The 14,797-nt window shown below is 37.6% G+C and overlaps 1 protein-coding gene across 2 annotated transcripts in view; it reads left to right on the top strand.

Annotated features, from left to right (window-relative positions):
* ctdp1 (CTD (carboxy-terminal domain, RNA polymerase II, polypeptide A) phosphatase, subunit 1) overlaps nucleotides 1–14,797 on the top strand; it is a 141,962-nt gene that overhangs the window by 45,616 nt on the left and 81,549 nt on the right. The gene's annotated exons all lie outside the window — the stretch shown is intronic.

Consider the following 14,797-nt stretch of genomic DNA (forward strand, 5'->3'; position numbering starts at 1 on the left):
GTTTGTGCTGAGTTTGTATTATTGCAGTTTGAGTCCAGGCACATACAGTTTATATTGCTTTGCTTATTTTTGAATGCAAATCTGAGCCTTTCTTTCCTCTCTGACCTTGCTTTCCATTTAAAGTTATTATCCTGCAGGCGTGCTCTGCTTTATTTATTAATGATTTAATCTAATGATCCGGGTAGCATCAGAATTGGCCACGGACCCGGTGATAAAATAATGCATTGGATTATGTGGTCTGCATGGATTAAGTTTTTCTCCAGTTTTGTAGCCATCAGCAACGGTTTTGCTGCGTCAGGCTTTGTGTGAAATGGGTTTTTCTTTTTCAGCTTTTTCCTTTTACACTTGTCTAGTCGTCTTTTCGCTTTTCCCCCGAAGTGTGAAAAAGAAAGATGCAGCTCCTTTTTAAAATCACTGACCTAGAAACATTGCTTCGGTGGGCCTTTGACTTCTTTCTCATTTGTCTGGCCTGTCTCAGTTCTCTGCTTGGCTGTTATAACATCTCAGCAGTCCGTGTTGAAATCCTGCCATTGCTGACTGTGTTGGTAACCACTTCTGAGGTCATGCAAAGGGCCTTGTTTCAGCGTCTCGCCCTCCTTCTGACATGTACAACTAAAGCGGAGTCATATTTTGTACAGTCAACACAAACACAGGGTTGTAGGTTTGGTTTTACAGTAGCTTTGGTAGGGCTATTTTTAACCCTTGAAAGCTTATAGATGCATAGTGTGAAACCGTTCTGCATTTCTCCACTCACCCCAAGATGCTTCTTAAAAAGCATTCAAGGAATTATATTTTAAGCTCTTACTGGCAGCTTTTTTATTATTCAGTCCAAGTCAGTCATTTTTAATAAAAAGGAAAAACAATTATATTTTTCACCACATAGTATATAGTAGGGATGGGCACGAGTACTCGATTGCTCGAGTACTTGAACGTGGCATCGATGATCGATCACGAAAACGATGATCATGTGGGTTTATTTATTTATTTATTGTGGATATGGCGGCATTTGGGTATCTGGTAAGCGTTACGAGCGCATGTGGTAGTAAAGACTGGGTCTGGAGATGCGTGTTTGACGTCGTGTCGAGCTACGCAGACCGACGTATGACATCAGTAGCATTACCATGCGTGATTCAAAAACAAACAGATTCAGCGCGACCGCGCCTCAGCAACCCGCCAGTCTGCGAATGCGCGGCAGCCCGCGAGCCCGCGAAGCCGGTCACACCTCACATCACTGAGGCACTATGGTTTAAAAGGATGCCGTGATCTTCGGAAATACATTCAGTCAGTTGCAAAATGTACAGCGCCGTCAAAAGTTCAATGGGTTATCATCTCATATTTAAACATCAAATGTCAAGAGATACCATAGAGCCATATGAGCATTTACATTACATCTTGACTGAGGTAAGAGGACGACACGACACAGCTAAATGCTAAAATGATAGCAAAACACTTAAAGCTGCTTAATGTTATGAAGCTTGTGCTTTGACTGGACGTGTTTAAAAGTGCGCTGTTTATGATGCACATCCACAAAGGGAGTTAAACTTTCTTTTTTTTAGATAACTTAGTTGAAACCTTAGTTGAAGTCTTGCATTTATGCAGATAGATGGACGTTGTACATTTTTGTTGTATAAAGGCTTAATATTATGCAGAGTGCGTCATATAGAAAGCGCTTCGGTTTGTGTTTGTTAACCCTTTAGTTTCATTCCATCACGCAGCTTTTCCTGTTAGAGGTTTCTGTTAAAAACATTTAATTCATTAAAACTCTTGTATGTGTTCATTGTTCTGTCATAGTTTCTTCGAAATTAAGTTTTATTTGAGTGTTTTTAATAAAAATATTTTCATTTTCACCATGACGTGTACGCCCCGCCCCTTTGATTGCCCCGCCCCCAGTTAATCGAGTACTCGTTCTTCAGACCTATGGATTAATCGAAATGAAAAAATGACATAAATGCACATCCCTAGTATATAGTAGGGCTGGGTATCGATTCAGATGTTCCAGATCGATTCAATTTCGATTCACAAGCTATCAAATCGAATCGATTCTCGATTCGATTCCGGTTCTCGGAGCGTTTTTTATACTCGATTCTCGATTCAACTCAATAAATTGATTTAATACAAATACTATATTAATAAAAAAGAACAGTGCACATAAGTTTACAAGTGGGTAATTAATAAAAAGAAATTTAAAGCTACAATACTTTCGTTGTCGTCTTGCTTGCAAAATCTATAATGCTTCCATACCTCTTACTTTTTATGTGAAGGTGGCATCAACGTTGATGAAGCACCTAAACTGCCATTTTAAGCACTGAATGAAAGAATGACAGGCTCGCCTCTGGCTCCTTGGTAACATTGCGCAATACAAAAAAGAGGGTGACAAAAAGACTAGTAATTGAATTAACGTTAATCTTACGTTCAATGTTTGCATTAAAAATATAGGAAAAAAATTGAATCTGCTCTTTGAGAATCGATTCTAAAATCGACCACATAAAAAAAAACGATTAATCGAAAATAAAAAAAATTGCCCAGCCCTAGCTCTACATGCCTTTAAATCAAAAGGTTTTTGGAACATTAATAACATTTCAGTGAAGTGATATAAAACCTTTGAACTATAGTGTATACCATTCAAGTGATTTTAAATGTTGAAGTCAACATCCTGAAGCAACATTTTTGCACGTAAAAAATAAATGCGACCCCATGTTGTGTCAATCACGTTTTCACACTGACTCCGAAACTTTGGATGAGGTTTGATTTTCTGTGTTTTTTGGATCTGTAGCAAGTATTTTGAGAGGTGTTTTGACATCAGAGCCACCGTGCAAGTGAATGCCAAAAACAAGAATTGCGTCTGACAAGTTGATCCACATCGTCTCGCAGCACAGAGTGTGACAAACAAGGTGAGGAATACAAAGAGACAGAATATAAAGACAGATAGAAAGTGCCGTGATTGTCTGGTATTGTAGATCAAACTTGATATGTAATCTCTGCATTTAACTCATCCCAGTGTAGTAAACACACACACACACACACACACACACACACACACACACACACACGCTGAGAACTGAGAAAGCTGCCTTGCTCAAGTTAGGTAAAAGATAGCTTGTTGCTATTCATCTATTTGCAGTGAATAGTGCTAACGTTGCGAAGACTTCATTTTGTATTGTTTTGCGTTTTGCAATTGATTAATTAATTTGCATTTGGATACAGTGTGCAAAGATATTAAGAGCCAAAACACTTCTCTCTGCCACATCTCAAAGAATAAATAACATTTACTTTATACAGACACATCCTAGATTACATTCAGTTTAATTGCTGTTGTGCAGAGTGTAAGTACAGGGCCGGTGAAATCCAGTTAGCATCTATTAAAAAGCAAATGTGCAAAATTGCCATACACAGGTTACAGGTATGAATTTATGGTTGAAAGGGAGTAAAGGAGTTGGCTCAGCACACAGCCCTGTGGGATGCCAATGTTCAGGATGAGGGTGGAGGAGATGTAGTTGCTGATCCTAACAGACTGTGGTCCTGTTATTAAGAGAGGTCCAGTTGCATAGAGGAAGGGCTGAGATGATGGCAGTTTAGGTTTGGACTTGTTATGTTTATAGGAGAGCAAATAAACCTATTTAATTGATACACAACTTATGTCAAACTCACAACATAAATTTTTCGTTGTCATGTCATTTGTATGTATTTCTTGTATGAGTTAGTAAATTGACATGTATTGGTAATGCTACATCTTTACTATTATAAACTCTGGTCATGTACACAAATAATGCAACAAATGCTTTTGCATCATAAAGTGAGAATTTTATATTGACTGGAAACAGTAGTGGTGACAAGTCTGGTTATATTGAAATGACAAACAAAAATCTGGTTTTAATAAGCTGCTGAGTTCTATTTAACACATTTTTCTGGCAGTAAATTTGTTCCAAACCATGACATTGAAATCAACCCCCACAGTGGGAGTCCAGTCAGAACTATCTAATTACCTCATCGGTCCTGTTTTGCACCCATCCTCTGCAAACTTACTGGTACTGTCTGCCACTGCTCAACTTATCCAAATTGTTTTATTAGGTTAAAAGGTGTAGTCACCAAATGTGGGGGTTCAGCAGAGGTGAAGAAGACTGAGGCGACTGCACCATTAAGGGCTCATTATAGTTGTGTGTACGTCCTATGGCATAGGATATGCATCGGTTGTCATATATATTTCTGCGTCGACCGCATCGATGTGCAAACACGCAGATCGCTGGTAGGCAGCTTCCACACGTGTAACCACGTTGGTAGCGTGACTGTCAATGAAGAAGCAGCTTGGCAAGTTTAACTCACAATTGAAGCTTGTTGTGTATGTTTTGAGAAGACCAGCAGTGATGAAAGTAAATAAAAAGCGACTTTTGTTGCAGTTTCAGCTAAATCACTCCTCAACTTGACCCGTTTTTGTTGTCACCGTCGCAAACAGAAAAACCTATGAAGCAGTTTTTTTTTACCTGACTGGTTGGGTTCTAGTGGACCAATCACAGCGCTTGCGGTCCGTGTAGAACTGAAGTGCTGTTAAAAATTTGGCAAGCTGCACGTCTGGATATGCCAATGCTACGAAAAACATACATCGTAGACCTTACGCATGACTATAAATTAAGGTTAAAAGCTTTTCGAAAAACCACTCTCACGGTTAAGGGGGCATCACTGCGGATTTACACCACTGCTTGGAGAAGCTTGCTGGAGTTGACTCCGTCGTACACTGGAAAATAGCTTTTCATCACACACCAAAGCAATTATAGACTCTAGGAAGAAGAGAGGACAGTTTAAGTATTAGAAGAACATGTTGACCTCAATGTAATCGAATGTTAATTGTTGCTTCTAAGATCATACCGAGAATCTTTTAATGGTTTCTGAATTGCTTGATCTCATGCTTTGTTCATTGCTTTCCGCTCTTCCGCTCGGTCATTACTCATCGCCCCTTTTGAGTTGAATAAACTTACAGTAATGTTGGATAAATAAACATTTCCATTTATTAATTTTTGTACAAAATTTAAAACAATATTATTGGAAGTTGAGCTATCCATTCTCCTTTAAAAGGTCACCAAATTTCTCCGTAGTATCTTTACATTAGAAGAACAAAGAAATTGATTTAGGTTTGTAATAACATGAGAGTGAATAAATGATGACCGAATTTTTATTTTTGGGTGAACGATCCCTTTAATCCGATCTTCTGTTCATGCGCAAAATGCAAATAACATATTCATTACTCTGCCTTAAGAAACTTGCAATAACTTATATCACTGTATGTTGAGCAGCGGATGTGCACCTGCTGTGCATGGCCAAGCACGAGCAAAGGGAGAGAGTGAGAGACGGTGGCAAGATTGACAGGAGGAAAAAGCGGTCTAACAACGTTTTATTTCTCGTTTAGTATAAGCATGTTTATCATTGTAGGACTTTTCTGGTTTTAGGAAGTTTTTGTTACATACTGCTGACGTTCTTCATCATTCTATGACATGAGTCTCTCGTTCTCCGTCCTTGTGCATATACCCACCCCCGTGTCTTTCTCATACATTCATGGATGTCTTGACTAAATGATAAATGAAAGTTGTAGTGGTGTATGTTTTCGCATCTTTCTCTGACACTTTAAAATGCGTTCACCTACATGTTTGCTGAATTTGTGCGTCTCTTACTCTGTGCTGGTTACTATCTGATAGCGTCATCAAAGACCTCATTGTTTGGTCAAATTTATTCTGCATTTTCACTTGTTGCCGAAAATTGCGGTGCGTCCATATTGCAAATGCATTGAATTATGTGAATTACCTGCCTCGAGGCTTGACAGCCTCGGTCACTGTGAGCCTTTTTATGTAAAGAGCAGCTTTGATGTTTCTGCTTTTATTGTACACCGTGTCAGTCAGTCATGACTTTTATGTAAAAATGTGCAAATTATTTATGCTTAAATTAACACATCCTCAAGCTCTCAGTGAGCAGAGGGAAATGTCCAAGTGTTCAAATGAGTTTTTGTTCCTGAGGGCACCTGGAGCATTTTGTGCTAATGCGACATTTCCATCTGTGAAAGTAAAGCTCTGCAGTGTTTGATCAGAGACTAAATGGTCTCCTGGGGCTAGATGGACTAAAGGTTTGGAGTGAGGTCAAATGGCTGGTCACTTTGCTTGCTACAGAATGGCTCATTTGATCAACAATTCTCTGTTTTAGAGCTCTGTTCCAAAACGTTCCAAAAAAGCTTGTTTGTATACAATATAAAAAATGCAGCATGAGTTTAATGAACTTAATTATGCAAGCCAGTTCAACCTACTTTTTTTAAAGTGCACCTATTTCATTGCTAAACATTTTTTTATTTTGTGTATTTGGTATAATACAATGTGTTTGCGTGGTTTATGGTTAACAAACACATTCTTTTCCACATAACATACATTTTTGTAGCTCCAGATATACTGCTTTCCTCAAAGGTTCTGATTTTGTACAAAACTCATCCATCTGAAAAGCTCTGATTGGCCAGCTAATCTGTACGTCGTGATCGGCCTGAATACCTCTGACGTCAGCCGGAAATGTGATGCTCCTTACCATGTTTGAAAGATTCGCTCACAATGCAATGCTAACAGGAATTAACTTGCAGGCTATGAGTCAAAGCGGGAGGAATTATGGTAATGTCGGTCTTGTCTACGTTAACAGGCCCAGGAAGTAAACTGTTGCCTACCATCCATGTGTTTGTTGTAGTCCAAGAAAAAAGATTTACGTTGGAAACGATAACCCGTGTCATTGTTTACTTTGGGGTTTGTGTACTAATACACACGTAGGGGCTATTTACACTTGGTATTAAGATGTGGTTTTATCGATCGGATCACAAGTGGACGAGAGAGACACATTACGTTTACACCTGGTATTTAAATCCGTCTCTTTTGTCCACTTTCGACCACTTCTGTCCTGAATACTGTGAGGGGGTGGTCTGTGAGACGGTGGGAGATTCTCTCTGCAGTCATTCAAACGCGAGCGGGAGTAATTATGAGTTTATATGGACGCAAACTAATATTATGTCGGAGTTCACTGCTTGTTTAGCAAGTAAACATGCTGCAGAGTGTTTTGTACGTGTATATGTTAGAGCTTTCTCTGAATTTTCAGTGCAATTGATGAAATAGGATCGCGCAACTTTCACGCTTTCAAAACGAAACTACGGAGAACACCCGCAGTAGTTTTATCAATGAAAGGCTAAAAATAGCGCTGTTCACCGTGTGTTCACGCCAGAAGTCAAAAAAAGACGTAAAATTTGTGTTTAATACCTCAGATTAGATAAATGGGCGGAGAGAAGGCGGTCGCGTGTGGCTGTTCGAACACATTCAACCACATTGTGTTCCGCAACTCCAAAGCGATCCGATCGAAAGTGGTTTCGACTACCTCTGGATGTGGATGAAAGTGGTCGAAAGTGGACGCGTTTAAAACGTTTTGAACACCGTTTACACCTGGCATTAACGTCGTCCACTTGTGATCCGATCGACGAAAACGCATGTTAATGCCAAGTGTAAACAGCCTCTTACACACCAAAGGAAATGTAAAATCGTAAATCAGAGGATAGTTGCTCTTTAAGTTTTGACTTGTGATGAGTTGATGTAACTTAAAAAAAATTGATATGCTATGTCGTATAATTAGATTTTTTGCAGAATTGGGCGTGCCTGAATTTAAAAGAGTAATTTACCCACATAACTTGAAGATAATTGATAAAAATTGCCTTTTTTACAGAAAACTTTGTTCTTCACAACTTGTATTTAAAACAATTGATGATACAGTTTGGACCAGACGGCTGATCCAAAGAGTTTAATGGTTAAAATAACAAAAATATTGGTTGATTTGATATCATTTTTTACAACTACACAGACAACTAGTTGGTAACTGAAATGGTAAGTGATTGATTTGGGAATATCACGACTCAAGATTTGATTATAGATTTAGTGCAAGCTAGCACAAATTTTTTTTGAGAAATTGTTTATATTCCTGCTGTTTTATATGCTTGGATTGTGTATAAGCATATAATATAGAAGGCATAGTATTTGAGGAAAATAAACCTTTTTCCCAAATCAATCGTTGATACATGAATGCACAGTTTTATAAATACACTTTAATCATATGACATATTTATGTAAAATAATACTTATCTTTAGACTTTTGACAATTCAACTGTACCACCAAGCTCAGTGGGATGTGCCACGATGGGCAACCAGTTATTGTTAAGAGAGTTATATTTTTGCGATGGGTGCTTTTAAATGAAGCCGCTGTGTGAGTATTTCTGCATGCTGTGCTTTATCGTGCTCGCAGTCAACATAGTAAAATTGCCTTTGAGAAGTTTAATCTCATTCCTCTCATTTAAAGCCTCCGCTGCATTAAGTTGATCATTGTCTGACTTTAAATTGCATGTTGTGAGCAACCATTGTTATTTAGAATCCACAGGTTCATTTCTTCTGGAATTAACCTGAAAAGCAATTGCTTTTCTCAAGCCTGTTATTTACTTTTTTGCTCCTTGGATGTCTGTAGAAAAACTTTTAGATTTTGTGCACTATTAACTTGCATGTAGAGGATATTTATCTTATGCATGGTAAGGAGGAGATCTACAAATCCAGGTGCTCAGGAAGTGTCCAATATTCATGCCACTAAGCATTTTTTAGCACGTTATTAGTTTTGTGAAATAAAATATTTATAATTCTTTTGCCTTTTGTTTATTTGTTTAATGTGACTCTGGACCACAAAACTAGTTCATAAGTTGGACAGGTATACTTGTAGCACATTTACTTGTAGTTACATATCATTGTCAATAAACAGAAGCTTCCCATTGTTTTCTTATAAAGTTGGTGGCTTAAAACTACTTGGAGGTGCAAAATTTGAAAGCTTTTTATCTGAGTGTTAATCTGAGTTATTAGCCGATTACTCCAGGCAGGATTGGTTTTAAAACATTACCATTAAATAAAAAATGCACTTATGCCTCAGCGCTGTGAATCTTCGACATGGGCATGAGACAACAAGATAACGTGTTTCTTTGCTTCTTTTAGCCCCGCTTTGGCATTCTCTAATACTCAGAAATCTCTGGATGAGAGAAAAGCAAATCTTTAATTAGCTGCATTCGGCTGTTATCATAGTCAGGTACGAGACCCAGCGTGGAAATGTCACCAGTAGACCACAGCACCAAAATCATAATGTGGTTGTCTCAGGTTGTATGATTGTAAAAGTGGACATGACTTATGTGACCTTTCTCCATCCATACGGGTTGCTTCCTGAAATACCAATGTGCAGTAACACAACAGGGTTTTATGGCGAAACTTGACCCTTAATACTGCGACTGCTCTGATGTTAAACCTTGGATCTGGTGAGGTCACATGTGACAGTTTTAAAATGATAATACTTTATTGCCTCATGTTCTCGTCCCATCTGGGAGGAAAAGATACGTCCAGGGCTGTATGTTATTGCATTTGTTGTGATATTGGCACAGTGGTAAGCAGAGATGAGATGATCAGGTCAGATACGGGCTTCCCCGTACATCACAGTTGTTCTCTGCATGAACTCGGATGATTGTATCAATTTACTTTTTTGCTGTGACCAAAAAAATAACCACTTATTTCCTCACAAAAGCAGTTTATTCAGGATTGTGAAGCCACTGCTTCTCTTATTTATTTGTTTGATTTTAACTCCTTTCCCGCCAGCATTAAACAAAAGTTTAATGCTATCCAGAAAATATTCTTCTGTAAATATATAAACATACAATATACCAAATGAAATAACACACCCCTACTTAAAAAAAATCCTACCTTTATTTGTTCTCTTTTTATCAACTCTCAAAAAATTTTATTAAGAAAATATAAGAAAACCTGGTGGATAATAGCGGTATTGCGGATTGCCGGAAAAACTTGTCATTGGCAGGAAAGCGTTTTCTCTTTAATTGACGAGCTAACTCGTCAATGGCAGGGAAAGAGTTAAAGAATCAATAAAAAACACCCATAAATCATCAGTTTGAATCTTTCAACTCACACAATGAATCTGTCGAAATTGACAACAAAAAATAATTGTATGATGTAATTTTTGTAATAATTAAATCAGTGTAATTACTAACTGGTTGTGCTTGTTCACATGTTGTTCGTATTACAACTGTTGTTGGTGCTTTATTTTAAGGAAAGTTTTGTGTTTTTTCAAAGCTTGTGATTAATTGCATTGTTTTGGTTTGTGTGCAGTGATAAGTTAGTGTGTATGTGACTGTGTGCGGTTGTTTGACACTTTGACTGCAGTTTCAGCACTGTTTTATCAGCATCACTGCACATTTCACACCTCCGCTTAACCTCTGCTAGCAGCAACACTTAAGTGCTAATGAGTTTAGAAATGAGCAAAGCATCTTCTTTCTGTATAGCTCTTTATCTCCACTTTATTTTCAGATCTTAAAAAAGTGAGAAAACTAAAAGTTTAATGCAAGGGGTCTAAATTCACTTTGCTCCAAATGAATTTAGCGTGTATTAAAATTCTGTCAAGGACTGACGGCGAAGCATAGCCTTTATATTTCTGCATCATTGTTCGCTGATCACTATTGTGCAATTTTCACACCAGGCATATCAAGACAAAGCCAGAGCAGAAGCAGCTTGATGTTGAACTAGAGGTGCGCGTCAGGCTATGGAGAGCATCACACTGTCTATGTATTTCCTATGGGCTTATCATCAGCAAAGTCCTTGATTATTACTCCAGAATGAGAGCATAGTTCATAGCCATATCTGCCTAGAAAATCTCAACTTTTAATTTCCTGTCGGTCTTGGTATACGATGTAACTACAGAAGAGTCACGTTTTTTAAAAGGAAAAATATTGAAACTTTTTAGGGAATTTTTGAGCGCGATTGTAATGGTCTAATCAGATTCATTGGATTACGCTAAGCTATGTTAGAAGTGGTTCTGCCAGACACGGAGATTTGCTGAATGGATTTTAAAACAGTAAAAATCAAATGGTAGGGAAAGATGGAAAATGAGTTTTCAAAAAATGTGGAGTGTCCCTTTAATGCTTTCAAAAAGCTCAATTACACTTTTTGACATACAGGGCCAAAAGAAATCTGCAGACATTTTTGTTGTTTGAGATTTTTTTTAATCTGCGGAATTCTGTGGACTGATTTTAAATGTTTTAAAAAGATGTAAAAGAATTTAAGCTATAAATATCGCAAATTAAATCTAAAATAATATTTTTTTAAAGATATAAAATAAAATAATACTATACTCTTTGAATACACCAAACCAAATGAGTCCTCGGACTTAAATTGAACCAACATGAACCAGATAATTTGCATGTCAAGACCTATTATATTTTGTATATAAAATTACATATATTGTTGTTTATAGCACTATATATTATAGCAAAACGAAAAACCTTGTGTTATACATCATGATTAATGTTGGATGTATCAAGATAATTTCTTCATTTTTATAACATAAATGTATATATAACTTGTGCCAACTGCTGTGTCACGCAGTCGACAGAGAGGCTGTTTACACTTGGCATTAACATGCGTTTTCGTCGATCGGATCACAAGTGGACGACGTTAATGCCAGGTGTAAACGGTGTTCAAAGCGTTTTGAGCTCGTCCACTTTCGACCACTTTCAACCACATCCAGAGGTAGTCGAAACCACTTTCGATCGGATCGCTTTGGAGTTGCGGAACGCAAATGTGGTTGAATGTGTTCGAACAGCCACACGCGACCGCCTTCTCTCCGCCCATTTATCTAATCTGAGGTATTAAACACAAGTTTTACGTCTTTTTCTGACTTCTGGCGTGAACATACGGTGAACAGCGCTATTTTTAGCCTTTCATTGATAAAACTACTGCGGGTGTTCTCTGTAGTTTTGTTTTGAAAGCGTGAAAGTTGCGCGATCCTATTTCATCAATTGCGCTAAAAATTCAGAGAAAGCTCCAACATATAAACGTACAAAACACTGTGCAGCATGTTTACTTGCTAAACAAGCAGCGGACCCCGACATAATATTAGTTTGCGTCCACATAAACTCATAATTACTCCCGCTTGCGTTTCAATGACAGCAGAGAGACTCGCCCACCGTCTCACAGACCATCCCCTCACAGTATTCAGGACAGAATCGGTCGAAAGTGGACAAAAGAGACAGATTTAAATACCAGGTGTAAACATAATGTGTCTCTCTCGTCCACTTGTGATCCGATCGATGAAAACACATCTTAATACCAAGTGTAAACAGCCCCAGAGACAAGTGAGATCTCCTTAACTCCGCTTTAAGTTTTATTTCATCTTAAATATCAAATAGTTCATGCTCTAGCATTAAAACTGTTAAAGCAAACAGCACAGGCTACTACTGCTCACAAACACGTGCACATGCGGGGTATGTGTGCTTGTCAATGATGGACACTAATATCAGCAGAGTTTTCCGTGGAAATCTGCTGGCGCGCATTCCATAATTTTCGTTTAATTTGGCGTGCATTTGAAAGTTGTGTGAGCTTATTTCATTAATTACTCTGAAATGAGAAAGCTCTTACATATACATGTCCAAAATGTTGTGCAGCATGTTTACTAACAACACAAGCATTGACTCTTACATAATATTAGTTTGCGTCAATTTAAACCCATTATTTCTCCAGCATTTAAAACAAAAGCAGAGCGACTACCCCACATACCATTAGTAATAAGCATGGGTCGAAAGTGGGCAAAAGAGAAGGATTTATAAACCAGGTGTAAACGTGAATGTGTCTCTCTCGTCCACTTGTGATTTGATCGACCAAAACGCATCTTATACCAGGTATAAACATCCCCAAAATGCTTAACAACCTTTTAAAATATGATAAATATATTTATTTATAATTATTTTATTAAAATGATTTCATATAACCCTCAAGAGTAGACACAGCATTTAAGTTGTCAAGAACACCAGGGATTTTTGCACATTTAATATGCATTACATTATGATGTGACATAACAGGACCATATAGGGTGGCAGCACATAATCATAGCTGATGGTAATTGTATGATATGATATACCAGTGCAAATAACAGACTTGTAGATTTGTACTCATCTCAAGAGTTTTTCAGCACCACTGCTTCTTTTTATAACAGCCGCCAGATTAAGTTTTTATGATCCACTGTGAGTAATTGATTCTTTTATGGTGTGACAGATACACGATTCATGAATTCAGATTCATGTCCTGGAAAGTTTGGGTGATTGGTCTATTTAGAGCATCTCTAGATTCTTGGATATTGGATATATATTTGTACAGTTTTCAGACGGTAAAGTCACATTCAGACTTTTTTTGGAAAGATTATGATTGCCTCTTATATTCATGTGTTTCCTACTTTTTTTAAATACCAGAAGTTAATACCAAAACATTGTGTTTCTTCAAGCGTGATTTATGTCTACGTCAGCTTTCACATTTACTAGTAAATACGCAAAATACCAATCTCTGCACTTTAGGTTGGCGGCAGGTATTAGTTTCACACCCTGAGTGACAGAGTATTTATATGATATAAATAAACCGAAATGAAATGAAAGTAGGAACAGCCTCACGTATAGCTGATGTATTTTCATCCTGTATGGGGATAAACATTTTTCAAAGAAAATTAACTTGTACTTCATGGCATCTGTCTGCAGGTATAAGACAAAACCTTCACCTGTAATTTCCGCTGTCATAATGTAATGGTCTCATTTATCGTGGTATGAGTTACAGGATTGAACAGTCAAGGGGTGATTTCATACTGACAGCGATATGCAGCAAAAATAATGAAGTCATGGATTTTTGAAGAGCGTTGACAGCGATCATTGCTCATGCAACACAGCTGAACAGAGATCAACTGTATGCAAATGATATAAAAGGTATAGTTCACCCAAAAATGAAAATTTTGCCATTATTTACCCTTGTCTTGTTTCAACCCCTAATGGCTTTCTGTGGTCTTCTGAACCAAAACAGAGAATAGAAAAAGAAAACCAAGTTCAGACATATATAGAAGATGACTTTTAAAAGTTTTACTGTCGAAGTGCAAAAAGTCATAGGTGGGTTCGAATAACATGAAGGGGGAGTAAATAATGATTACATTTTCATTTTTTGGTGAACTAACCCTTTACCAATACAAGTGTCAACATCGATAATAGCCAGTGGCAAGAGCTGGACACATTTGGATACAGCAGTAGAATGGGACCAGGTGCGTAGATGGCACATCCTGGGCTTTAAGCAGCCTTTTATTATTTTAACTTGCAGAGGGTCGAAACAAACTGAGCAGAAACTTAGACACACAAAATGAGACCCATAGATGCAGTCAGTATGTAAAATAAGTAGTCGCCAGATGTAAAGCTAAGTAATGTCATTTTTCAGGAATCATAGGATGGGGATCATGGAGTGACAGATAACGGAGTATGTCACAGCATGTAGTGCGTGTTTGTTTTTTGTTGTTGTTTTTCGCTCCAAGACCACATTGGTGGCTCATAATGTAATTGCATGCCAGCAGGAATTCCTAACTTTTTAAATGCAACATTAATAGACTATTAGTAGTAAGAATGGAAAAAAGCTAAATTAACCAAATCTCGTGTCAGAGGAATTAACGTGATGGATTAACATAAAGTAACTGTGGAAATTTAAGATGTGTAGTTTGGAGCAATTCTACTAATATGACATACAATAGTATTGCATTGTAAATATGCCAGTGTAGATTTAGTTTCCCTTTTAGTGCATCTTAGTACCTGATGCTCATTGTATTGAAAAAGCAATATTAAGAGACTGTACAGTGACGTAATGGAAATTTACACTATTCTATGGAGTCAAAACTCGGAATGGATTTGGAATGGAGT

The sequence above is a fragment of the Paramisgurnus dabryanus genome, chromosome 19, assembly GCF_030506205.2.
Source record: "Paramisgurnus dabryanus chromosome 19, PD_genome_1.1, whole genome shotgun sequence".
Lineage (NCBI taxonomy): Eukaryota > Metazoa > Chordata > Actinopteri > Cypriniformes > Cobitidae > Paramisgurnus > Paramisgurnus dabryanus.